Consider the following 7,377-nt stretch of genomic DNA (forward strand, 5'->3'; position numbering starts at 1 on the left):
CTCCCCGACCCGGCCTCCTCCCCCGTCTCTCCCTCGGTCCCGTGGCCGCGCCACCACGCCAGCCCCTCCGCGCCACTCCGACCGCACCGGCGCCACCCCTCGCCTCCGCCCGCCGTGGCCCCTGGCCGCGCCGGCGAGCCCCGCCATCGGTGCCCCGGCGTCCTCGTCCCGCCCTGCGGGCGAGCGCTCGCTCGGGTGCGCCCGCACCCGTGGACCAAACCCGCTCACCCCCCTGGGCCGCTGGCAGGTGGGCCTCGCCCCCCCCTGAGCCACTGCCCCCTTGGGCCCAAACCCCGTGGCCCAATGACAGCCGGGGCCCAGCCCACAGAACAAAAAGAGAAAAAAATGAAATGATAAATAATAATAATAATAATAATAAACTAGTTAATAAAAAAATTAATAAATAAATAAATAAAAATAAAATTAATAATAAAACAAATAATAAAAATTAATTAATTAATTAATTAATTAACTAACTAAATTAATTAAGTTAATTAATCCTGTTTAAATTAATCTAATTAATTAGTTAATTTAATTAAACAGTAATTATTTAGCTAAACCCTAATTAACCTAAACAGAGAATGACAGGTGGGTCCCACTGGACCCACATGTCAGTTTGACTTAGTCAACCCCAGTTGACTACTGATGTCAGCATGACATCATGCTGATGTCATAAATCCAAATTTCGAATTAAATTAAATAATTAATTAAATTCCAGAAATTAAAAAAATCTTTAGAAAATCATATCTTTTAATCCGTAACTCAGATTAAAATATTTTCAACATGAAAGTTGCTCAGAACGACGAGACGAATCCGGATACGCAGTCCGTTCGTCCACCACACCTCCCTAACCTATCGAACTCGCAACTTTCCCCCTCCGGTCCATCTGTCCGAAAACGCAAAACATCGGGAATACTTTCCCGGATGTTCCCCTCCTTCGCCGGTACCACCTACTGTCGCGTTAGGACACACCTCACACTGCTCATTGTCATGTCACGCATCGTCATGTTTATGTTTGCATTGTATTTACTGTTTCTTCCCCCTCTTCTCTCCGGTAGACTACGAGACCGACACTGCTGCTGCCCAGTTCGACTACGGAGTTGACGACCCCTCCTACTTGCCAGAGCAACCAGGCAAGCCCCCCCCTTGATCACCAGATATCGCCCATTCTTCTCTATACTGCTTGCATTAGAGTAGTGTAGCATGTTACTGCTTTCCGATATCCTATTCTGATGCATAGCCTATCCTTGCTACTACTGTTGTTACCTTTACCTGCAATCCTACATGCTTAGTATAGGATGCTAGTTTTCCATCAGTGGCCCTACATTCTTATCCGTCTGCTGTGCTATACTATCGGGCCGTGATCACCTGGGCGGTGATCACGGGTATATACTTATATACTATATACATGACACATGTGATGACTAAAGTCGGGTCGGCTTGAAGGAGTACCCGCAAGTGGATCTTTGTGGCGGAGCGACAGGGCAGGTTGAGACCGCCTAGGTGAGAGGTGGGACTGGCCCTGGTCGACGTTCGCGGTTACTTAACACGCTTAACGAGATCTTGGTATTTGATCTGAGTCTGGCCATTTGGTCTATACGCACTAGCCATCTACGCGGGAGTAGTTATGGGTATCCCGGCGTTGTGGTATCAGCCGAAGCTCTTTTTGACGTCAGCGACGGAGCGACGCGCGCCGGATTGGACTGGAACGCCACTAGGCTAGGTCTGCTTCCGTCCGCCCTCGCAACGTGCAGGTGTGCATAGGGCAATGGGCCCAGACCCCTGCGCGCATAGGGTTAGACCGGCGTGTTGACCTCTCGGTTGAGCCTAGGTGGGGCTGCGACGCGTTGGTCTTACGAGGCCGGGCATGACCCAGAAAAGTGTGTCCGGCCAAATGGGATCGAGCGTGTTGGGTTATGTGGTGCACCCCTGCAGGGAAGTTTATCTATTCGAATAGCCGTGTCCCTCGGTAAAAGGACGACCCGGAGTTGTACCTTGACCTTATGACAAATAGAACTGGATACTGAATAAAATACACCCTTCCAAGTGCCAGATACAACCCGGTGATCGCTCTCTAACAGGGCGACGAGGAGGGGATCGCCGGGTAGGATTATGCTATGCGATGCTACTTGGAGGACTTCAATCTACTCTCTTCTACATGCTGCAAGATGGAGATGACCAGAAGCGTAGTCTTCGACAGGACTAGCTATCCCCCTTTTATTCTGGCATTCTGCAGTTCAGTCCACTGATATGCCCCTTTACACATATACCCATGCATATGTAGTGTAGCTCCTTGCTTGCGAGTACTTTGGATGAGTACTCACGGTTGCTTCTCTCCCTCTTTTCCCCCTTTCCTTTCTATCTGGTTGTCGCAACCAGATGTTGGAGTCCAGGAGCCAGACGCCACCGTCGACGACGACACCTACGACACTGGAGGTGCCTACTACTACGTGCAGGCCGCTGACGACGACCAGGAGTAGTTAGGAGGTCCCAGGCAGGAGGCCTTGCCTTTTCGATCGTTGCTACTTTTGTGCTAGCCTTCTTAAGGCAAACTTGTTTAACTTATGTCTGTACTCAGATATTGTTGCTTCCGCTGACTCGTCTGTGATCGAGCACTTGTATTCGAGCCCTCGAGGCCCCTGGCTTGTATTATGATGCTTGTATGACTTATTTATGTTTTAGAGTTGTGTTGTGATATCTTCCCGTGAGTCCCTGATCTTGATCGTACACATTTGCGTGCATGATTAGTGTACGGTCAAATCGGGGGCGTAACAAGTTGGTATCAGAGCCGACTGCCTGTAGGAATCCCCCTTTCCACACTCCTTGGCCGAAGTCGAGTCTAGACATTACAAAACTTTTACTAACATGGCTGTGTGTCTTACGGGCCCACGTCGCCATTGGGTGGTACTAGGATCTTTTACTCCTCGACCTTTACTCTGGGACTCTGAACTCTCTTCTACTCGGGTTAAACGAATTTACTAACTCTAACACTAGGATCCCGTGACCGCATTCACCCCAAAGTTGGATAAGCCATAGTTGTTTCTTAGAATAGTATTTTGAACAATTCACACACTGTCATTTGACTCCTTTGAAACGTCTTTGCTTTCAGATGGAACCCACGAGGCAGGTCGTTCGCCACACGACGGCCATTGGTGCCTCGGGATCACCGGCTGTGCTAGCTGAGATGATGACCTATCTGGGTTATCGCTGGCACCCTGAGTACACAGTCTACGAGGAGTACCAGGACTTTAACCAGGAGCAGTACCGTGCCATCGTCCACCTCTACTCGCGGGAGTATGACTCCACTACTGTGCTGCACACCGCTCATGGTGTTGATGTGACCATCGATATGGCTGTCCACGATGCTGCCTATGCTGCTCTGACACGTCTTCGTGGAGAGTATCGGGAGTTGGACACCTCCCCTTTCAGGCACATTGCTATCGCATCTGATGTTGGTGCGGAGGGATACTATACTGCTGCCTACTCCACTGTCACCCGAGAGCCCTTCTACCATCAGAACCTGGTTCTGCATGCTGATGGGCTGGATCGAGCTAACCGAGCTCTTCGTCACGAGATGTACACCACCCGTCAGCACCTTTACCGTGCTCTGACGCTGCTGCACCCCTTTGTCCGATCTGGACAGCTACCGCGTACTGCGATCTACCCAGCCAGGACCGTGATGCCCCACGGTGTCGGTTGGCCAGAGGTGGGAGGCTACTCTCCCGCACTTGGTCCTCTTCTGCCACCTGAGCGTCGGGCTCTACACCTGAGTATCCGCGGCCCCCAGTCTGCTGATGTGGAGGGCTATCCGTTGCCTCACTACCAGCTGTCGGGCTACGATTACCTCCACAGTACCTCTTGGGACTTATGTAGGCTTGCTTGTAGTGTCAGATGCATTCGCCGCGAGCCTGTGTGCCGCCTATGATGTTTTAGTCTATGTACTGAACTCTATGCATGACCCCTTTTGTAAGTTATGCCGACTACTATGTAGTAGCTATCGTGCTCCTTTCATTATACATGTTTCATCATGAATGATTCTTGTCTTTGCAAATTTCTCAATGCTGAACTACCCCTGTTATATATTAGCAGGATGGTTAGACCTGGTGGTCGTGGTCGTGGTGGCAATGCCCCACCACCACCTGAGTACATGGCTGGTATGATCCAACAGTTTGAACTGAACCGCCAATTCATGGAAAATATGATGGCTCAGTTTCCTCGCCCCAATATGGACCAGCAACCAATCCCAGTAACTCTGCAGGATTTCATGCGCCTGAACCCAACTGTGTACCGCAGCTCAACTCAGCCTCTGGATGCTGATGACTGGCTCCGTGACATCACCTATGAGATGGAGTCTGCCGATGTAGCCCCTGCCAGCTATGTCAACTTTGCTTCCTTCTTTCTGAAGGGACCCGCAGCTCAATGGTGGGACAGCCACAGGCGTACTCTGCCAGTTGGAACAATCATCACCTGGCCAGACTTCCAAGCTGCTTTCCGTGCCCGCTTCATTCCTCAGGGAGTCATGGACCGGAAGAAGCGTGAGTTCCGCAACCTCACCCAAGGCAACAAGACTGTTGAAGCTTATCAGCGGGAGTTTCTGGACTTGTCTCGCTATGCTGAAGAAGACATTGCAACTGATGCACGCAGACAGGAGAAGTTCCGTGATGGCCTTCAAGCGGATATCAAGCTCGCACTTCTAGTGCATGACTTTGCTGATTTCGCCACCTTGGCGAACAAGGCCATCAATGTCGAAACTGGTCTGCAGGAATACCAGAGCTCTCACAGGCGCAACCGTGACATGGGCTCATCTTCGGGCTCGCCCTCACAGAAGCGTAAGATATGGATCCCGAACATCATGTACCGTCCAAATGCATCTGCCCCAAGGCAGACCTATGCTGCACCTCGTCTGCCTCCACCACCATCTAGGCAGTCAAGACTTCCAGCTCCACCGTCCCAAGCCCCTGTTCCCACTCCCAATAATGGCTTGTGCTTCAGGTGTGGTCAACCAGGACACTGTGCTAGAGAATGCAACCAGAACCAGAATCAACTGGCCCTTCCAGCAACTGGCCGTGGTAACAACCAGCCCCGCAACAACAATGCTAAGTCTTATGGTCGTGCTCATGCCAACCACGTTGATCTCAACGAAGCTCAAGACCAGCCTGCTACTGTGATGGGTACACTCCTCGTAAATTCAGTACCAGCATCCGTTTTATTTGATACAGGTGCATCACATTCATTCATGTCAGAAGATTTTGCATTCATGCATGGCATTAGAAGCGAAGAAATGAATGCTTCACTTTTAGTACACACCCCTGCGGGCCAATGTCGAACCTCCATGATTTGCAACGACGTCCCCGTTGAAATCGAAGGACTGGAATTTCTTGTCTCTCCCATCGTACTGAAGTCCTGTAGCATTGATCTCATTCTAGGAATGAATTGGCTAAAAGCGCATACTGCTTCAATCGTTTGCACCACTAAGACCGTCCATCTGCTACACCCTTCAGATGAGATAGTTACTTACCAAGCCCATCTGGTGCAAAATGCCGAGGCAAGGCTCTATGCATTGAATGCATTGAACGCTGCACCACTCGAGGGCATTGAAAACATTTCCGTCATGCGTGAATTCCTCGACGTCTTCCCTGAAGAACTTCCAGGGATTCCCCCTGCTAGAGCTGTCGAATTCATCATCGACTTGAAACCAGGCACCACTCCTATAGCCAAGCGACCCTACAAAATGCCGCCGCATGAACTCCTTGAGCTTAAGGAGGAAATCGACAAATCTCTTCGCAAAGGATTCATTCGCCCAAGTTGCTCTCCTTGGGGAGCACCTTCTCTCTTTGTCAAGAAGAAGGATGGGACAAACCGGTTAGTTCAAGACTACCGTCCTATAAACCAAGCTACCATTCAGAATAAATACCCTCTTCCTCGGATCAATGATCTGTATGATCAACTGGCGGGTTCGTCAGTGTTCTCTAAGCTCGACTTGAGGTTGGGTTACCACCAGATCCATGTTCGCGAAGAGGATATCCCAAAGACCGCCTTCGTGACTCGATATGGTTCATACGAGTACACCGTCATGTCTTTCGGTTTAACCAATGCTCCAGCCACCTTCTCTCGTCTGATGAACTATATATTCATGGATTACCTCGACAAGTTCGTCGTGGTTTATCTGGATGATATCCTGGTATTTTCCAAGAACGAAGAAGAACATGCGGAACATCTTCGACTTGTGCTGGAAAAGCTACGAGAGCATCAACTATATGCCAAGTTCTCCAAATGTGAATTCTGGCTACCGGAAGTAACCTATCTTGGGCATGTCATCTCTAAGGATGGTATTGTCGTCAACCCCGAGCGAGTTCAGGCTATTCTTGATTGGACTCCTCCCAAGAACGTTAAGCAAGTCAGAAGTTTTCTCGGTCTCGCCAGCTATTGCCGTCGATTCGTCGAGAACTTCTCCAAGATCGCCAGGCCTCTGACTAACCTGTTGCATAAGGGTGTCAAGTTCCAATGGACAGACAAATGTCAGGAAATTTTCCAGGCACTCAAAGACAAGTTGACTTCTGCCCCAGTTCTAGCTCCACCTGATACTAAGAAGGACTTCGTCATTTACTGCGACGCTTCCCGTCAAGGATTAGGCTGTGTCCTAATGCAAGACCGCAAAGTGATTGCTTATGCCTCTCGGCAAATGCGCCCTCACGAAGAGAACTACCCAGTTCACGACCTCGAACTTGCTGCTGTCATTCATGCGCTGAAGCAGTGGCGACATTACCTTCTTGGTAATCGTTGCGAGATCTTCACTGACCACCAAAGTCTGAAGTATCTGTTTACTCAGCCAGACCTGAACCTCCGTCAGCAGAGATGGATGGAGCTTGTTGCAGACTTTGACTTGGGTATTTCCTATACGCCAGGCAAGGCTAATGTAATGGCTGATGCCTTGAGCCGCAAGTCTTACTGCAACCACCTCCAGGTTCACAAAGTTCAGCCCTCGCTTGTGGAAGAATTCAGGAAGCTGAACCTCCATATTGTTCCTCCGGGTGCACTCGCTCCCCCTCCTAAGGAGTTTGGCAAGGTGAACCTCCACGTTGTTACCCAGGGTTCCCTCAATACCCTAGTTGCTAAACCAGATCTCGTGGATAGCATCAAAAGGCTACAGAAGTATGACTCTGAAGCCCACAAGATTAAGTGCTACCTCGCAGAAGGAAAGCCCTCATTCTTCACTATTGCTGAAGATGGCACCTTATACTTCAAGGGCCGCCTAGTGGTGCCATGTGCAGAGAAAAACCTGGATATGACACAGGAAGTTATGAAAGAGGCTCATGATACGCCTCTATGTATCCATCCTGGTAGTACAAAGATGTACCAAGACATCCGTCAGAGATT

Source organism: Triticum aestivum, chromosome 5D (genome assembly GCF_018294505.1).
Source record: "Triticum aestivum cultivar Chinese Spring chromosome 5D, IWGSC CS RefSeq v2.1, whole genome shotgun sequence".
Classification (NCBI taxonomy): Eukaryota; Viridiplantae; Streptophyta; class Magnoliopsida; order Poales; family Poaceae; genus Triticum; species Triticum aestivum.